The sequence below is a fragment of the Triticum dicoccoides genome, chromosome 5B, assembly GCF_002162155.2.
Source record: "Triticum dicoccoides isolate Atlit2015 ecotype Zavitan chromosome 5B, WEW_v2.0, whole genome shotgun sequence".
NCBI lineage: Eukaryota > Viridiplantae > Streptophyta > Magnoliopsida > Poales > Poaceae > Triticum > Triticum dicoccoides.
In genome coordinates this window covers 267597852-267619218 of record NC_041389.1, presented here as the reverse complement: position 1 = coordinate 267619218, position 21367 = coordinate 267597852, and positions in this window count along the sequence as shown.

Sequence of the window (21367 nt, the reverse complement as noted above, 5' to 3'; positions counted from 1 at the left end):
GTCAAAACCGGGCCAGGTTAATAAACCATCGGTTTATGTTATACTGGCGACTTATAGTCAAAACCAGGACGGGTCAATAAACATCGGTTTATCATAAAGTGTTATAAACCTTTATCAAAAGAAAAACTTGTCAAATAAATGCATAAGAATACACAAGGCTTTTTATGGGCTGCCAGGCCACTGAGTTAATCCATTTTACAAAGCCTTTTAAGATGGACCTCTCATTAACCAATCGTCGTTTTAACCTTGACAAGTTCAGGGTCTGTATCAGATTGACTTGTCAAGTGTTTGGCGGGTCATACCAGGATTACCTGGACGGACTGACTTACTTAAAAAAGGTATGATAACCTGGGGTTTTAGGTGAATACACCTGGCTTCCAAGCCTGGCTTGATAGCCTATTACAAAGGTTAAGACTCTTTGTTGTTGTGCAATCAAAAGAGCCCCCAGGTAATATTTTGAGCTGTGCTCAAGGGGTACCTATGTTTGAGTTGTGCCTTGGCAACATACTCTCTTTGGTACTTTTTAACTTGGGCGGTAAGCCCCCAAGTTTTTATTTGGCTTTATAAGCCGGCCCACAGGGTAATCAAAACTTCGGCATAAACCGGAAGCCCCCCAAGTAATCACACATTATGTAAGAAAAACAACAGAGACCCCGCTTTAGCAGAGGCTCCGTTTTATTATATTGATCATAATATATACATTGTCATAGATATGTACATAAGAAGAGCCTGTGGCTCATGTATAGTAAGGCCAAAGATGAGCTATATTCCACGGCCGGCGGGTCTCCTCCTCCGACGTGTGTGAGTCCTTGTGGTCTCGAACATCGATGAGGTAGTATGACCCATTGTGTAGATTCTTGCTGACCACAAAGGGTCCTTACCAAGGTGGGGATAGCTTGTGCATATCAGTCTGACCCTGGATGAGCTGGAGCACCAAGTCACCTTCTTGAAAGGTTCTGGTTTTAACCCGGGGCTGTGATAACAACGCAGATCTTGCTGGTAAACCGCTGAACGAGCCGCTGCGATGTCACGCTCCTCATCTAACAGGTCCAGTGCTTCCTGACGGGCTTGTTCACTGTTAACTTCAACATAAGCTGCCACACGAGGTGACTCATGACGGATATCACTAGGGAGAATCGTTGCTGCTCCATAAACCATGAAGAAGGGGGTATAACCCGTCGATCTGTTGGGAGTGGTATTGATGCTCCATAACACCGAAGGTAACTCTTCCACCCAATAACCCCATGTCCTTTGCAGAGGGACCAGAAGCCGGGATTTGATGCCTCGCAAGATCTCTTGATTTGCTTGTTCTGCTTGTCCATTGGATTGAGGGTGAGCCACAGAAGAAACATCAAGCCATATATGCTCTCGCTAACAAAAGTCCTCCATAGCTCCTTTGGACAGGTTGGTGCCATTGTCTGTTATAATGCTGTGTGGAAAGCCAAAGCGGAATATGACGTTCTTCATGAATTGAACCGCCGTAGCTGCATCACACTTGCTAACTGGCTCTGCCTCCACCCACTTGGTGAATTTATCAACCGCCACCAATAGATGGGTCTTCTTATCCTTGGATCTTTTGAAAGGCCCAACCATGTCAAGCCCCCAAGTCGCAAACAGCCAAGCGATTGGAATCATCCTCAACTCTTAAGCTAGCACATGAGTACGTCGTGCAAACTTCTGACATCCATCACATCTACTGACTAGGTCCTCTGCATCAGCGTAAGCCGTCAGCCAATAGAATCCATGACGAAAATGTTTAGCTACTAAAGATTTAGAACCAGCATGATGGCCACAATCCCCTTCATGTATCTCACATAGGATCTCACATCCTTCTTTAGGCGATACGCGATGTTGAAACGCCCCAGTGACCCTGCGATGATGCAATTCTCCATTGACAATAGTCATTGACTTGGACCACCGGGTTATCTGTCTGGCCAAAGTCTCGTCCTCAGGTAACTCGCCACGGGTGATATATGCCAAATAGGGAGCGGTCCAATCCGGAATAAAATGAAGCGGCGCCACCAGTTGAGCCTCCGGATCAGGAATATCCAAATCCTCCTCTATGGGTAACTTGACCGACGGATTATGCAGGACGTCAAGAAAAACATTAGGCGGCACCGGTTTACGTTGCGAACCGAGCCGGCTTAAAGTGTCTGCCCCTTCATTCTTCCTGCGATCAATATGCTCCACCAGATAACCTTTAAAATGACCCGCCACAGCATCAACTTCTCGATGATAAGCCACCATGAGTGGATCTTTAGAATCCCAAGTACCAGAAACTTGTTGAGCTACCAAATTAGAGTCACCAAAGTACCTTACCCGGCTTAAATTCATCTCTTTAGCCATCCGAAGACCATGGAGTAAGGCCTCGTACTCAGCTGCATTGTTAGTATAAGGAAAGATTAAACGGAGAACATAACAAAACTTATCACCTCGAGGGGAAGTTAACACCACTCCCGCCCCCGAGCCCTCCAATTTCCTGGACCCATCAAAGTGAATAGTCCAATATGTGTTATCTGGCTTCTCTTCAGGCATCTACAACTCCGTCCAGTCATTGATGAAATCCACAAGCGCCTAAGACTTGATGGCCGTGCGAGGCACATATTTTAAACCGTGTGGCCCAAGCTCAATAGCCCACTTGGCAATCCGGCCTGTGGCTTCTCTGTTCTGGATGATATATCCTAAAGGGGCAGAACTAACCACCGTGATGGGATGACCCTGAAAGTACTGCTTGAGCTTCCTGCTTGCCATGAAAATCCCATACACAAGCTTCTGCCAATGCGGATACCTCTGTTTGGACTCAATGAGCACCTCACTGATATAATAAACCAGTCTTTGAACCGGATATTCCTTACCTACCTCCTTCCTCTCTACCACAATAGCCATGCTGACAGCCCGGGCATTAGCAGCCACATATAACAGCAACGACTCTTTATCAATGGGAGCAGCAAGAACAGGTGGTTCAGCAAACTGCCACTTCAAATTTTCAAACGCCTCATTAGCCGCGTCACTCCAGACAAAGTCATCCCTCTTCTTCGTCATCTGATATAAAGGGATGGCCTTCTCTCCAAGGCAACTTATAAACCGGCTTAGGGCTGCAATCCGGCCTGCCAAACGTTGAACGTCATTGACACACTTCGGTTTAGCTACATAAGTAATGGCCTTGATCTTCTCCGGATTATCTTCAATGCCCCTGTTAGACACCAGAAAACCCAACAGTTTACCCGCCGGTCCACCAAAGACACACTTCACTGGGTTAAGCATCATCTTATAAACCCGGAGGTTATCAAAGGTCTCCTTCAAATCCTCTATCAACGTCTCCTTTTGTCTGGATTTTACCACAATATCATCCACATAGGCATGAACATTCCGCCCAATTTGATTATGAAGACAATTCTGCACACAACGTTGATAAGTCGCCTGGGCACTCTTGAGCCCAAAAGGCATAGACACATAACAGAAGGCTCCAAAAGGTGTTATTAAAGTTGTCTTCTCTTGGTCCTTGACTGCCATCTTGATCTGATGATAACGAGAATAAGCATCCAAAAAGCTCAAACACTCACAACCCGCCGTAGCATCAATGATCTGATAAATACGCGGGAAAGCAAAAGGATCAGTAGGACAGGCCTTATTTAAATCCGTGTAATCCACACACATACGCCAAGTGCCGTTCTTCTTAAGTAGCAGCACTGGATTAGCCAACCACTAAGGATGAAAAACTTCAACAATGAACCCAACAGCCAATAGCCGGGCTACCTCTTCACCAATAGCCTTGCGCCTTTCTTCGTTAAACCGCCGGAGAAACTGCCTGACTGGTTTAAACTTAGGATCAATATTGAGAGTGTGCTCAGTGAGTTCCCTCGGTACCCCTGGCATGTCAGAAGGCTTCCATGCAAAGATGTCCTGGTTCTCACGGATGAACTCGATGAGTGCGCTTTCCTATTTCGGATCCAGATTAGCACTGATGGTGAACTGCTTGGATGAATTGCCAGGAGTAAAATCAACCATCTTGGTGTCATCTGCCGATTTAAACTTCAAAATCAGATCATGCTCTATAGTAGGCTTCTTCAACGATGTCATGCCGCCGGATCAACATTGTCCTTGTAAAAATTTAACTCCTCCGTCGCACAAATGGACTCTACATAAGCCGCATCACCTTCCTCACACTCCAAGGCTACCTTGCGACTCCCATGCACTGTGATGGTTCCCTTATAACCCGACATTTTAAGCTACAAGTAAACATAACAAGGCCGTGCCATGAACTTGGCATAAGCTGGCCGTCCGAACAGAGAATGATACGGGCTATGAATCTTGACAACCTCAAAAGTCAATGTCTCTAATCTGGAGTCATGTTCATCTCCAAAAGCAACCTCCAAGGCTATCTTATCGACTGGGTACGCCGATTTTCCGGGCACCACACCATGAAAAACAGTGTTTGACAGTTTAAGATTTTTATCTATTAACCCCATGCGATGGAAAGTCTCATAATAAAGGGTATTGATGCTGCTCCCTCCATCCATGAGTACCTTGGTGAACTTATATCCTCCAACTTGGGGTGCAACTACCAAAGCCAGGTGACCCGGATTATCAACCCAGGGCAGATGATCCTCTCGACTCCACAAAATGGGCTGCTCAGACCAGCGTAAATAATGGGGAATCACCGGTTCAACAGCATTGGCTGCCCTTTGATGAAGCTTCTGATCCCGCTTGCACAAACTTGTGGTGAAGACATGGTACTGTCCACTATTCAACTGCTTTGGGTTACTCTGATATCCAGATTGCTGCTGCTGATTACCCTGTCCTGACTGTTGCTGGTAGCCACCCTGATTGCTGTGATTACCCAGTTGACCTTGAAACCCTGAGTTTGAACCACCATTGCCATAACCCGGACCCTGAGAACTGGAACCTGAACCACTGCCCGGTCCATTATTTGAATTTTTAAACTGCTCCATGATGTAGCAGTCCTTCCAGAGGTGGGTAGATGGTCTTTCTCGCGTCCCATGTCTCGGGCAAGGATCATTTAGCAAGCATTCAAGGTTCAAGCCCGACCCTCCGGTCCGCGGGGGTGGTTTACCCTTCCGACGCTGGCCATTGTCCTGCGCATTGGTGTTAGCCACACAATCCAAATTGTTATCAGCCTTACGCTTACCATTACCTCCCTGATTCGCCGGATTATGCTGCTGTCCTCTTTTGTTGCTGCTCTTCTTTCCCTTTCCCGGCTTATCATCATCAGACTCGGGGTCCTTGGTACCATCAGAGTCAGCATATTTAACCAGAGCCGCCATTAACTCTCCCATGTCATTGTAGTGGCGCTTTAGCCGCCCTAGCTTCTTCTTGAGAGTGCTGACACCAGATTTTAGCATGGTCAAGAATCCTGGTTCATATGCACAAGTTAGAGGCAACACTTCGTGGGCCGGCCCTGAGTGAGAAAGTATTTGGCCTTTGTCGGCTGAATGAAAACCTTGCCGGGGTAAAAGCTTGCCGGTGTGAAATCTTGCCGAGGGAGAAACCTTGCCGGGGAGGAACTCTTGCCGGAGAGGAACTCTTGCCGGGGAAGAAACCTTGCTGATGTGAAATCTTGCCGGGTAGAAACCTTGCCGGTGTGGAAAGCTTACCCGGGTGGAAGGCCTGCCGGGGTGGAGGCTGTGATAGTCAAGCCAACGAGAAGTTGAAGATGGGCTCAGAAGGTTATTCAGATGATCTTGGATGGAAAAGTGTTGTACATGGAAGTTGTGCGTCTCATAAAAAAATCGATTTTGACATAAAGATCGTCTCAATCCGAGGTTGTATGCAAATGTTAGAGCCCGCACAGCGAGACCCTCCAGCAAGCAAAATATGACGCCCGGAACCAGACACATATGTGGGTATGTTTGATGAGTTGCGTGAGTAATTAGCTGTTTTGCGCGAGCGATTTGACCCTCGAGATGACCTCTGATGAAAAAACGTTCTACATGAAAGATGTTCGTCTCGTCGAAATGGTCAAGACTATTTTTGGGCTTGTTTCCATCCGAGGTCGTTTGTCACCACAAAAAGGACCCTCAAAGTACAGCCAATTTAAACCGAACAGTTTTGGAAAGTTCGGATAAAACCAGTCCGAATTTGACTAGGGTTTTGGACGTGAATTGATGTAATTTTCTTATAAGGAAAGCCTAGATAAATCCTTTGCTTGTACGGGAAGTCCAGCCGCCTCTTTTATATGTTGGGGGTGACGGACGATTGAGACAACACACAATCGAACAAACACATCTACTACTTTTTCGTGTTCATCTACTTTTTATCTCTCCCTTGTATCTTTCGTCTCATTCTTCGCTAGTTCTTCATGCTGGAGGGCTGGGAATCCATGAGGCTCTAGGGGCGAGCGAATCAACCTGGAGCAGCCCATTGCCGCCGCGAGCCCTGACGGGGTCCCACCCGGGTAAGCGGGGCTTCGGGTCTACAAAAGCATCTGTCGGCTGTCCTGCGTATCGCGCTGCCGGTCAGATCTCCTTCGACGTGAGCTGCGGTGCATCACCCCCGGCGTCGAGGGTACACGGTGACGTGTTCGTGTGCGAACACACTTTTTGGCAACTCCGCTGGGGACGAAGCTTCGAACGGTCTCTGGCTCGTTCTTGCTACGAAGAGATCGTCATCAAGTTTCTAAAATCTACGAAGGTAATATGAATACCAAATTCCCCTTTGTAGATGCAAATAATTCATATGTTGTTGCTGGATCACCTAATGAGCATAATGTATCGGCTAGCCCTAGTTTTATCAATCATGCATCTAATTATGCGCAAGGGCCGATGCAAAACAATTTTCATGCTTCAAATTCTTATGATTTTAGCAACGTACAACATATGTATCCAAACTCTCATGCATCGGCAACCCCACAAATCCATATGCCGATGAACAACATGATGGGTTTGGTCAATCAATTTCAAACACCTCATGTTAAAATTTCCAATAGCATACAAGAAAGTGTTTCACCTTTTTATTCATCGGCAACTGATTTGCAATATGTGAATTCAACCTTGTCGATGGATGGGAGAATTGGCCATTCTACTACTAGCTATTCGGCCAGGTACTCTCAACCATCATATGCTACACCTCATGTTAGTAATTTTTCAGCACCGTATGCAACTGTAGATGTTCATAATTCGGCCCCGCATCTTCATGGTCACAGCCGAATAAGTGAAAATTTTACAGGAACACATGTGCCGTCATCAAATATTGTAGCATATAATGCATACTCTATGCAATTCAAAAATTTCGGCAACACTCAAGAATCATTGCCGGAAGAATCTGAAAGTATTGTGGAGCAATCCCTTCCAGAAGCGGTTGTGGCTGCGTTAAAAAAGAGCTTGGCACAAAACAAGAGGATTAGTGCTCTTTGCCTTGAACAACATGAAAAGGGGCTATTTCCTGATTATGCGGCAATAAAAGCTAGAGTTTTGCAAGAAGATGAATCTTTGCCAATTGATAAAATTGGCGAGCAAAAATATGGTTTTACAACAATGCATATGCCTTCACCTAATACTACATCATATTATACATCCCCTACACAATTGCAAAGTTTTGGAACACCCATGTGCCATTGCCGAAAGAATCTAAAAAGCATTGGGGGGCAATCGTATCCGAAGTGGGCTGAAATTGCAAAAAAAAGCCAATTTCGCCGCTCGCCGCCAGAAACAAAAAGAAACAGAATTGGCTCAAGTGAAAGAAGCATTGCCAATTGGTAGAAGCAATGTAAACAAAGATGATTCAGAACATGAAAGTGCTCCGGTTGAAAGAGCCGAATCAAGAAGTATATATTTTGAATCCATCAAATGCAAAGAGGCAAGCATTATTGAGAAAGGGCAATGCAAGCATAGCAAAGCAACCATACTTGATTTTTCTAAAGTTAATGGAACCTACTTCCTACCCTATGAGTTTCGTGCCAGAGAAATTTATGAACTTCAAGGAAAAGAACAAGTAGCCGAACAAAGTTCGGCCAACAAAAATCTTCAATGTAATGATGCACGGAATCAAGAAAAAGATGATGAAGAGGCGTTGGGGAGCCATCCAAAGGCGGAGCAAGATATTGTTCAAGTCACACCACCATCGTGCTCTCCCAACATATTTGAAGAGGTATGTTTAGCAAGTAATTTACCTATTTTTAGATTTGGTCAGGACTTTATTATTGATGCATCTATTAGAAAAATCCTCATAAGTAATTTTGAAAGACCATTGAAGAAGGGTAATTTACTAGCTAGCAATAAAGTTGTTATTGAGCATATCGGTCAACCCATTACGCCATTTATAAAGACCGATAGTGACTTATTATTGTAGGCAAAGCTTTCCCCGTTGCTTTATCTAAACTTCATATCTATTTGGGTAGCTTTGCTTATTTCATACTTGGCTTGCACTTGGTCTCAATTGCGACATGTATGTTCTAACTATTTTCGTTTTAGAAATTTAAAGCCAAGGTTAAATTCTGTTGAGAAAACCGATGCTAGTATAATATCTTACCCAAAGACATCGGAAATAGAGTGCAAAACACAATGCATAGCTGAATGGCGTGGTGCAAAATCTGAACCATTCGTTTGCTTAATTCCAAAGCCGTTCTCACAGCAAGATTGGCTAGAAAATAAAAAGGTTTACCTTTAATTCAAACATGTGTGATAAAATCTTTGATTTGTTGTTGAGAAATAATTATATTAGAATTCTTGATCACCATGTTGAGCCATCTGTCCAGGGACGAATGTATTGTAAGTTGCATGATTCGTCGAAACATAATTTTGAGGATTGTAACATGTTTCATCAAATAGTTAATTCGGCCATTGATAAAGGACGATTGAAATTTGTTGAGACACCAAGAGATGACCAGTCTATTCCGATTGGTCCTGATGGTAGAATGTTTTTGCATCGGCTGCTTCAAGCCGATCCATTTGAAGAGAAGGTAAAAACTGCAGGTGATGGGATCAAGCTTTCAGGTAAAGAAGTTGTCGAAGAGCATAATGAACATAATCTTGAGGGCGAGAATTCAATCGAAGCTACAATGGAGGTGCCAAGGACTGGGGGCAGCAAGCAAATCCAATGATCGATGAAAGCAAACCAAAAGAAAACGAAGGCCGAAATAAGTGCAAGTGTAAAAGATCAAAAATCACCTTCGCTGAACTAGTGGAGAAATATCAAAAGAAGAGTGAAGAGAAGAATGCTTATTGGCCCAATCATGCAAAGAAACAAGATCACACCAAGGTGCAAATATGAGGATTGGTATTGGCAAAGTGAGAATTTTAATGCAACACATTCATATCCTTATTTTGGGTCGCCAATGCCAATGCCGTGGATGCCTCCCTATGCTCATGTAGATCCATATTCATCATGGGACATGTATGATACAAGGGCACATTCTCCATCTTATTTTAGACCATCTCACCAATATTATGCAGCTCCGAGAAGATCAATATTTGAACAGTCACATGTTAAAGACCGTTTCAATTATAAGGAATCGGTCCGGACACCATGGATGAAAAAAGAGGTGGTCAAGCAAGTCTACCGTGTGAAAAGAGATGGTCGTAAGTGTGCTACTTCATATTTGATCTCAAATAATAAATATCCAATTAAAGTGTTGACATTGGCTACAAAAGGCAAAGAAGTGAAGCAATCAATTGATAAAAATCAGAGTGCCAAATTTGAAGAAAAGAAGTTGAGGGTGCAAAAGGCGCAAAAAGAGTTGCCATTGGTTGATACGAAATCAAAGTCGACATTCTCACTCGGCTTATCATATTGGCAAAAGAAAGAGCTACAAAAGCTTAGTGCACAAGAGCTAAGAATCAAGAACATGGCATGGGTTCCCAAGAGGAACAATCAAAATAAAAATGATGCCGGTCCTTCTATTGCAGCAAGTGTTACAAAAGTTAAGAAAGGGAAGGATGGAAGCGGAAAACAATTAAGCCGAAGGTGTACATCATCCCATGAAAATCTTCGGTTAGCGCATCATACATATTCATCAAACAAGCCATTGATGTCTTTGCCAGGGAATTCATCCCCAGGTATGATTGGTTACCCTCCATGGGCTTATTTTGATCCATGGATGCAATGTAATTTTTTATGTCATAAAAGGGTATTACCAAATCATCATACATATGATTAGCTACAAGTTTGTTGCTGATCCAGAGGGCCGAAATGCTTGATTTGTTATTTCACTTGTTTATTTTCGGCTATACGTGCTTTGGTGGATGAGGTTTACATGGACCTTATGTTAATGGCCGATACTTAACTATCGCCATAAGAAATTATTTAATCGTGGCCGGTGTGGAATTCTAACATCGTCCTTAGTTTGATTGAAGAGGGAGACAACTACTATGGAGATTATGTTTTGATAGTTGAATTCATAATAATGGCCACGGTGTAGGTATTGTTTACATATCTCCTCATGGTGCTGGTTTTGAAGCCTCATGCCGCTTAGAATATTTTTGTACAAACAATCAAGCCGAATATGAAGCATTGTTATTCGGCCTAGAGATGTTACTTGCTATAGGTGTTACACATATTGAGGCTTATGGTGATTCGTTATTAGTAGTGCAACAAATATCCAAAGTCTTTCAATGTTTTGACGAATCTCTTAATGTTTATCTTGATAAATGTCTAGATATAATTTCTACTTTGGATTATTTTAGCATTGCTCATATATCTAGACATGACAATTGGAAAGCAAATGAGTTGGCACAACAAGCATCCGGCTATCATGTTGATCATGGCGTGTTTCATATTTCTGAAAAGCCGATGTCGAGTCTTGCCAACATAGGGGAGGCCGAACCGGAGCCGACCGTTTCGGCCACTAATGAAATATTCAATGCAGGAGGAAATCAAGACTGGAGGAAACCCATTGTTGATTATTTGTGTGATCCTAGTAGAAGGGTGGACAGGGCTGTTCTGCGTATGGCTTTTAAATACACAATGAGAGATGATGGTCTCTATCGCCGAATGGTTGATGATGTTCTTCTAAAGTGCTTGGACGAAGACCAAGCGAGAGTTGCTATGGGAGAGGTCCATGAAGGTATTTGTGGTACTCATCAGTCGGCTCCCAAGATGAAATGGTTGCTACGACGTGCTGGATTTTATTGGCCGACTATGATTAATGATTGCTTCAGATATTACAAAGGGTGTGAAGCTTGTCAAAAATTTGGTGATATTCAGTTGGCCCCTGCTGCTATGTTACATCCCATTATCAAGCCATGGCCTTTCAGAGGATGGGGTTTAGACTTTATTGGACAAGTTCATCCGTCTTCCTCAAAGGGGCATCGAGTCGTATTGGTGGCAACTGATTATTTCACTAAATGGTCTGAAGTAGTACCTCTCAAGAACATGACACATGCGGAGCTAATTAAATTCATAACCGAGCACATTATTCATAGATTCGGCATTCCTCAAACATTGACTACAGATCAAGGCTCATCTTTTATGTCACACCAAGTCAGAGAATTTGCCGAATCTTATAACATAAAGTTGCTCAATTCCTCTCCATATTATGCCCAAGCCAATGGACAAGCTGAGTCTAGCAATAAAATTTTAATCAGACTCATCAAGAAGAAGATTTTGGATAATCCAAGGAGATGGCATGAGTTGTTGTCTGAGGCTTTGTGGGCACATAGGATCTCAAGGCATGGTGCTACGAAGGTGACTCCATATGAGCTAGTATATGTTCAAGAGGCTGTTTTACCAGTGGAAGTAAATTTGAATGCTTTGAGAATAGCCAAGCAAAATGATTTATCGGTAGTAGACTTTTATGACTTAATGATTGACAACATTGACGAAGTTGCCGATAAACGTTTGGCTTCTTTGAAGGCCATAGAGAGAGACAAGTTGAGGGTGGCAAGAGCTTACAATAAGAAAGTTAAGTTGAAGAATTTTCAAGTTGGTGATCTCATCTGGAAAGTGATTCTGCCGATTGGTTCAAGAGATAAAAAATTCGGGAAGTGGTCTCCAAGTTGGGAAGGTCCTTTTAGGATTACAAGAATAGTTCCCGGAAACTCATATTTGGTGGAATCCATACAAGGGGCATTGTTACCTCGAGCTCTCAATGGCAAGTACTTGAAGAAATACCACCCAAGTGTGTGGCAAGAAGCCTAAATAGGCAATGGCCGATACATAATTATCACCCTAAGGAAAATAAATGGCCGATGGGGTGTTGACATTGTCCTTAATACAAACACAGTACAAGTTCTTTTTCGGCACACAAGCTTTGCTGAAAAACAAGGGGGCATGTCTTGACACCAGATTTTGGCATGGTCAAGAATCCAGGTTCGTATGCACAAGTTAGAGGCAACACTTCACGGGCCGGCCCTGAGTGAGAAAGTATTTGGCCTTTGTCGGCTGAATGAAAACCTTACCGGGGTAAAAGCTTGCCGGTGTGAAATCTTGCTGAGGGAGAAACCTTGCCGGGGAGGAACTCTTGCCGGGGTAGAAATCTTGCTGATGTGAAATCTTGCCGGGTAGAAACCTTGCTGGTATGGAAAGCTTACCCGGGTGGAAGGCCTGCCGGGGTGGAGGCCGTGATAGTCAAGCCGACGAGAAGTTGAAGATGGGATCACAAGGTTATTTAGATAATCTTGGATGGAAATGTGTTGTACACGAAAGTTGTGCGTCTCGTAGAATGATCGATTTTGATATAAAGATCGTCTCAATCCGAGGTCGTATACAAAAGTTAGAGCCTACATAGTGAGACCTTCCAGCGAGCAAAATATGACGCCCAGAACCAGACACATATGTGGGTATGTCTGATGAGCTGCGTGAGTAATTAGCTGTTTTGCGCGAGCGATTTGACCCTTGAGATGACCTCTGATGAAAAAATGTTCAACATGAAAGATGTTCCTCTCGTCAAAACGGTTAATATTTCTTTTGGGCTCGTTTCCATCCGAGGTCATTTGTCACCACAAAAAGGACCCTCGAAGTACAGCCAGTTTAAACCGAACAGTTTTGGAAAGTTCGGATAAAACCAGTCCGAATTTGACTAGGGTTTTGGACGTGAATTGATGTAATTTTCTTGTGAGGAAAGCCTAGATAAATCCTTCACTTGTACGGGAAGTCCAGCCGCCTCTTTTATATGTTGGGGGTGACGGCCGATTGAGACAACACACAATCGAACAAACACATCTACTACTTTTTCGTGTTCATCTACTTTTTATCTCTCCCTTGTATCTTTCGTCTCGTTCTTCGCTAGTTCTTCATGCTGGAGGGCTGCGGATCCACGAGGCTCTAGGGGCGAGCGAATCGACCTGGATTAGCCCATTGCCGCCGCGAGCCCTAACGGGGTCCCTCCCGGGTAAGCAGGGTTTCGGGTCTACAAAAGCATCTGCCGGCTGTCCTGCGTATCGCGCTGCCGGTCAGATCTCCTTCGAAGTGAGCTGCGGTGCATCACCCCCGACGTCGAGGGTACACGGTGATGTGTTCGTGTGCGAACAGAGAGGCATAAACCGGCAATTCTTCTCCCACATTATTACTACCGAACCGGCGTTGATCCAATCCGATGAGTGTAAGACGGTTGACACCCGGCGCACCCAATGGGTTGTTGACTCCCCTTCTTCTTGGACACAGGCATCCAGATCTATGATTGACATTGGCTGCTTGCACATATCCTTGAAGTTCTGGATAAACCGGGATTTTAACTCTGCCCATGACCCAATGGGGTTATCAGGGAGCCCTTTTAACCAAGTGTGAGCCGTCCCCTCCAACATCAAGGGGAAGTACTTAGCACATGCCTCCTCGCTAACATCCAATAATTCCATAGCCATCTCATACTCTCAATCCATGCTTCAGGAGGTAAATCAGCGGTGTAATTGTGCACCTTACGAGGACCTTTGAAGTCCTTAGGCAGACGGTCATTGCGTATGGCTGACACTAGTCATGGCACGCCCAAATTTCTAAAGGTCACCCTCGGCTATACCGAGGTTGTCGGACGAACCGGAGTAGGTTGATGGGCCGCGTATTGTGCCGCCAGCTCAGCCTCTCGCCGTCCTCTGCCTTGGTCTACCACATTTTGAGCATCAACACCACCGCCCGCCGGGTTATGTCCATGAGCCGGGTTATGATTACGCCCACTGCTCGATATAGCCGGTTCATCAATATGTCTACTATAACTCCTGCTCGAACAAGGGGTGGAGTGGATCCTGTCACGGCTATAAGAATAAGCTTGTTGCTGCACCAAGGCTGTCTAAAGAAGCTCTCTAGCCCTCAATGTTTCAACCGCCACTGAAGATTCACCTTCGACCGGGATAGCTGCCAGTCCTGACGCCGCAGCAATAATGTTGTCCAAGGGGTTAGAGTAATGGCTCGATGGCGTCAGCACGTGCTGTGGCGGGTTAGTGTTCCGACAAGGCGGGTCCGTGAAGCGCAGTTGAACCGGCGTGCCTGTCCCTGGCATTTCAATCCGATTCTGCTCTGGTGGATTACTAGTCCCTGCTCCTGGAGTATTACGAGGTTCCTCGCCTCGTAAACCAGTGGCAGGTGAGTTTGGTGCCTCCTCCTCATGACGTCATTTGAAGCATTCTGATCCAGCATGAGTCGATACTGTTCTGCTTGGATTCGTTGCGCCTGAGCGTCCAAAGCCGCTCGCTCCATGGCCATCCTGGCATCCTCAACTGCCATGTGCTCCTTAGCTTGAGCTATCTCATCACGTAACTTTGCAACCTCCGCATTATGCTCATCCGATTTGCTGAGGTAACTTCAGCTGCCAGTAGTGTTGCTAAGGCGTCGAGTAAACCGGGCAAGACTTGACCCGGCGGGCGCACAGGGCCTCCTCCCCCGGCTGCCGTCACCGCTCCTGAACCGGAAACTATTGCCCCTGCTGCTGAAGAGTGCTGCACCGGTTGTGTACCAGCCATGAAAATTCCAACCCGGTTCGGCGGTTTGTAGGGGTCCGGAATACTGTCGCCATCAGAACAACCCCCAAGCATGCCATCTTGCACTAGATACAATGATTCGGTTTCACCGGTGGATGACTCATCGTCAGAATAGACAACTATCTCCCCATCAGACACCGGTTTATCCTCCAAATACACACCATGAATGAATCCCACGAAGGCATGACTCCTGGCGGGCTGAACTTGGGCAGGTCTCGCATGCTGAGCTATCTCGAAGATGTCGGTGCAGGTGTCCAGCTCTGGCCCCGGTTCGCCGATCTTCCCAATGAAGACGTGTATTCGGTCGAAGGGGACCCGGTACCCATATTCGATTGAACTGGCCTCGGGGCCCCAGCCTGCATCGTTGATGTAGAGCTCACCGCGACGACACTTAGTCATCTGGCCCACAGCGTATCCCTTGATCCCTTCAAAGCTGCCCTTCAAGAACTCGAAACCACCGTGCACTGGCCCCACGGTGGGCGCCAACTATCGTGGAAAGGTCACGGCAGATGTCCTAGTGTGAGGACTTAGAGGTGGAACCATCGCAACTTGGTTAGCTTAAAGGGGTTAAACGGGACAAAGGACACGGGAGTTTATACTGGTTCGGCCCCTTGCGGTGAAGGTAAAGGCCTAGTCCAGTTTGGGGTGGTATTGCTAGGGTTTCGATGACCAGGGAGCGAATACGCTTGCCTGGCTCTTGATTGTTGTTTCTTGTCCTTGAACCGCCGTCGGGTCGTCCCTTTATATACAGAGGATGACGCCCAGCGGTCCACAGAGTCCCGACCGGCTCATAAACATGTCCGGCTTGGTACCTGCTTTTCCTAACTTACAACACAAGTTACACGCCTATGGCAGTTTACACAACATGGGCCCTAACCCACCTTTGGGCTCTGGGCCTCCCTACTAAGTAAAACGCCATTTTCTTATGTCTTCATGGGCTTCATCATAGGTAAGTAACCATGAGTATAATCCGGCCCCTCCTGGGCGGTTTATACTCAATAGTTACATCCCCAACAGCGCCCATGGTGGTGAAGGAGTTTATCTGTCACTGTGTCGCTCCTCTGCAGCGCAATTCCCGGCTGTTGTGGACGTATTCCGGAAGCCAGGACCACCTGAGGCTTCAGGTGCCCGATCTTGCCCATGAAGCGATGCGGACAGTTCTCAAGGTCCTGAGAGGTGACCCCGCACCAGCCAGTATGCCGGAGGAGGGATGCCTCTTGTATTGCTGCTCGAACAAGGTGGAGTTCACGAAGCAGATGCCCCTCTTTGACTAGTGGGGGTTGCGCCCGGTCGATCTTGGAGGGCACCTTGAGATCCTCATCACCGTGGCCCCCTCCGTGTTGCTGGTGCCGAGCCCACCCCGAGGACAGATGTGGAAGAGTGAGCGTCGACGGAAGCTGGCGGCACGGGCGTTGATGCCGCCCAAGTCTCCCGAGGCACCATCCTTGGGAGGCTGTTCTCCTCCTTCGGGAACAGCTTTTGAGGTGGCAATGCAACCCGTTGCCCCTGGGGCCAAAGCCCCCGAGGCCTCCGCAGGTCCCCGCGAGGCGAAACCCAGCAACTCTCCTCAGCCTGCCGCTCCTGAGGCCGATTCCTCGGGTGCTCTGCTAGCCGCGCCTTGTGTTGGCCGCCATACCCGACGCCTCGGCCGACTTCGGTTGAACTTCGAGGCGCTCCGCAAGAGGAAGTGGTCCCCAAGCAGCACCTTCAGCCTGCTGAAGCACAGGAAGTACACCACCATAGATGGGTAAGTACCTTGTTTTGCGATTCTTTGGGTGTCACTTCTCCTCCTAACAGCGGCCTTCCAAGATCCCTTCTGCCAAGACCGTGAAGCCTAATGAGGAGAGGCCTTCTCCTGACTCGACTCCCCCACCAACCTTGAGCGTCCCGAGCCCCCAAGCCGCCCCGGGTGCGGAGTTGGCTGAAGAGGCAAGCCTGCCTGCCTGGCGTCTGGAGCCCATGCTCCTGCAAGTGGTGTGACAGGCGTACCCAGGGCTCCTCCTCTGGTCGTGGGCGGCTGCTGGACGGCTTTGAGCTCGGGCTCCTCTTAAAGTAGCGGGCCTCCACCCACTCGGGCCCCTTGCGAGGCCCAGGGTGCACTAGCCCCTAGCCCCCAGCTTGCGGGGGATGAGCCACCTCTGATCCCACTGGCAGCTCCCGTTGCGGGGGTCGAACCCGGACATGAGCTTAGGTTCACGCACGAACGGGGCGTCGTCCACCGTGAGCTCTTTCAGGAAGCGATGAGCGCGATGAACCGACTTGGAGGAGAGATCGAGGATGTCGATGCACGCCTCGAGGCCGAGGGCCTCCGACTGGTGAAGGAGTGGCATCGGCTGAAGGTGGCCATCAACCTTGGGTGTCACCAGCGCGAGCTTGACAATGTGAAGGCCGAAGCGTCTGAGGGAGTCCTGGACTAAGGGGTCCTCGGGCGTCCGGCCTGTTAGCCATGGGCCGGACTGATGGGTTGTGAAGATACGAAGACCGAAGACTGCACCCGTGTCCGGATAGGACTCTCCTTGGCGTGGAAGGCAAGCTTGGCGATCAACCATGTAGATTCCTTTTTATGTAACCGACTCCATGTAACCCTAGATCTCTCCGGTGTCTATATAAACCGGAGGGCGTAGTCCGGATAGGCGGATACTCATTATTGTAGTCATACAGGCTAGACTTCTAGGGTTTAGCCATTATGATCTCGTGGTAGATCAACTCTTGTAATACTCATATTCATCAAGATCAATCAAGCAGGAAGTAGGATATTACCTCCATAGTGAGGGTCCGAACCTGGGTAAACATTGTGTCCCCCGTCTCCTGTTACCATCGATCTTAGACACACAGTTCGGGACCCCCTACCCGAGATCCGCCGGACACCGACATTGGTGCTTTCATTGAGAGTTCCACTGTGTCGTCCTCAAAGAGGTTGATGGCTCCTTCAATCGTCCATAGTGACACCATCCTAGTGGAAACTTTCCTCCCTGGACAGATCTTCGTGTTTGGCGGCTTCATACTGTGGGCCAATTCGCTTGGCCGTTTGGAGCAGATCAATAGCTACACCCCTGGCCATCAGGTCAGATTCGGAAGCTTGAACTACGTCACTGACATTCGTGGAGACTTTATCTTTGATGGATTTGAGACCGCGGCGATCGCCCCCTTCGCCCCGATGAGCATGGCTTAAACCTGTCATCGGACCGCATCCAGGAGATAGCTCCTGTAACTACTCTAGCCTTAGATCTGGAGCAGATCGCGTTACCCGAGATTGGGAGGCTAAACCCCGTCACGGAGGCTACTTATTCTACGGCGTTGGAGCCGCACACAGATTCTGCTTTGCGTGGTATCTGCATCACCAGAACTCCGGGCTCGTCTCCGGCTATAAGTTCCGAACCCTGCGAGTCCGCGGATACCGAACTTAATCGGTTATCGATCTTCAAGTTCAGCACCGCAGACGTCTTACAGTGCTCGCCCATGGGCAATGTGCTAAACTCATTAAAAAACCTATCCTTGGCAGGTGACTCGTCGCCGAACTGTGTTCGGTTTGAACTAGCGGCTGAGGACGGAGAATTTTGCTTCCCACCCACCACCCACTTGATAGCCACTATCGAGGACTCAACCAACACGCTTGATTATGATTATGAAGACATCAATGGTATAGAAGACGATGCCGACAAAGAACAAGCGCAAAACCCGTTGTCGACTCAAAGCGGGGCCGCCACCTCCTGGTACAACGTGTGTATGCTAGATGCACACCAAACAGCTCACGACGATGACAAAAAGACCCAGTTGAGGATAGACCTCCTGATACACAGTCTACACACCGGCGCCCCGGCAACGCTCTAGGTCACGTCGCTCAAGAGAAAAATATACTGGCACCAGAGAAGACAACACTCTGGACAATGAAGGCCCTGTTGAGGAAGAATCCGAACAGGAGGAACAGGAGAGCGGGCAAGTTCGCTCTGATGAACAGACCGAATATGGAGACTCAGAGGACAATAATTATCTTCCGCTCTCCGAGGAAGAGGAGAGCCTCGGCATCGAGGATTTCATTGTGCCCGAGGAACCTCTCGAGCAGGAGCGCTTCAAGCACCGGCTAATAGCCACTGCAAGGAGCCTAAGAAGGAAGCAGATGCAACTTCAAGCAAGCCAAGATCTGCTTAATGATAGATGGGCCGAGGTCCTGGCAACCGAAGAATTTGGCCCTGCCAAAAGCCACCCGAAGTATAAGTGGCTACCCCAGTGCGACGTCGAGGCGCTGGAGCCCGCACCATCATCGCACAATGCGGTAGGTTGGCCACAATTCGGTCTGGATAAAGTAGCAACTCAGGCCAAACGCCATGCCACCCCACCTCGCCGTAAAAGCAGGGCAGCTCGGGGGAATTCTCACGACATCCAACAAGATTTGAATGGCAGAGCAAGACACGTAAGATCAATCCATAAATCCCGGGGACATGCCTTGACAGGCGATGACGGTTACCTATTCGGACGTAGCAAACCCAGCACACTCGAGCTGAAAACCGCAAACGGAACCCACCGGAGGTACTTCACAGTGTGTCCCAACACAGAGGAGCCACACACCCTCTCTGCTTCACTAACGAGGTAATGGAGCATGAATTTCCAGACGGATTCAAACCCATTAACATCGAATCAAACAATGGAACAACAGATCCCGCGGTATGGATTGAGGATTTCCTCCTCCATATTCACATGGCTCGCGGAGACGACCTTCATGCCATTAAATACCTACCTCTAAAGCTCAAAGGGCCAGCGCGATACTAGCTAAACGGTCTGCCGGAAAATTCTATCGGCAGCTAGGACGATTTGGAGGGCGCCTTTCGAGACAACTTCCAAGGAACATGTGTCCAGCCATCGGATGCCGATGACTTAAGTCATATTATCTAGGAGCCCAGCGAATCGGCCAGGGAGCTCTGGTCTAGGTTCTTAGTCAAAAAGAACCAAATTGTCGACTGTCCGGACGCGGAAGCCCTTGCAGCTTTCAAACGTAGCGTCCGGGATGAATGGCTGGCATGCCACCTCGGCCAGGAAGGACCCAAATCCATGACATCCCTTACCGCTCTAATGGCTCGCTTTTGTGCGGGGGAAGACAACTAGCTCGCTCGTAAAAGCAACAACGCCGGTGATCCGGGCACTTCCGAAATCTGAGATGGAAATGGCAAGCCACAACGAGCTGAACACAATAGTCGCAATAACAATGAAAGACCACGCGACACGGCGGTCAACGCCGGATTTAGCAATCCGAAACCTGGTCAACGAAAGAAGCCACTCAAGGCAAACCAGGACGGACCATCCACCGTTGACAGGATACTGGACCGGCCTTGCCAGATTCACGGCCACCCTAATAAACCAGCAAATCACACCAACAGAAACGGTTGGGTATTCAAGCAGGCCGGCAAGCTCAACGCCGAACACAAGGGAAGGAAGCCGCCAAGAGATAAGGATGAGGGAGCAGCTCACCAGCCAAACACCAGGGGCCAGAAGCAGTTCCCCTCAGAAATTCGACCACTCCCGGAATGGAAATAGCTGTTCGGCTTCCACCGCTTGCCTCTTATACCGGCAAGATTTACGTGGCGCGTGCATCACTACGCACTCAAGATAACATGGGCCTCGGCGGAAGCACAATGCGGACAACCCTGCAAGCATTCCTCTAATGTCTTTATCTGTTTTCTTTTTATCTCTTTCTCTATTATTTCTTAAAAACAGGTGACGAAAAGGACAACATCTACAACGGATTCTATCGGAGTTCGGATCCGTACACTCACCTAGGGGCTACATCCGTAAAGGACTCCCCTCCCCGAGGACGGGCGACGCAGACGTGCGACAGGAGGTCCAAAGCAACTTTTTGTAGACCGCATTCTTTATTTTGAGCCTGTAATATGCCTCTTTCCTACGTTCCTGACCCCAAACATGTCAAATAGCCGGGTTCATGGTTTTTATAAATATGAATTTATCATTGGCATATCGCCCCGCTCCCAGTAAACATTATCCAAACTAATATTTTGTACCCTTTCAACAATGAGTACGGCCCTAACGGATGCTTTACAAATGCACCTCGGCATAACCTGCCAGGGGCTCGGTATGGGAACAAAGGAACCGCTAGCAAAGTCCGAACAACTCTATAGCGTACTTCGGCATCACGAGTTTTGGCCTTATATGCATCAGCTTCGAATCATGTCTTGGGTCAATGGTTGGGTTGCCCGGCTCCTGTGCTTGCTACCCTACGTTCCGCTCTATCGGCTAGGGTAGTAAAGGGAGAACTACTATGATTGTGCTTCCGGCTCACCTGGTTAAGCACCTCAGTAGAGAAAGCCGAAAACCGACTGTCATGATGCTACGCGAGCTGGTCAACCACTCGATGACTTATTAGAATCTGTCGCGATTCCTCCGTGTAACATGAAGGACCTCCTTTTCAGGTCATATATGTAATGCGTCACCTTGGAATAAGTTGTATACATACTAGGGGCTATATCGTAGCCCCACGTATGAAACTCCTATGGCTA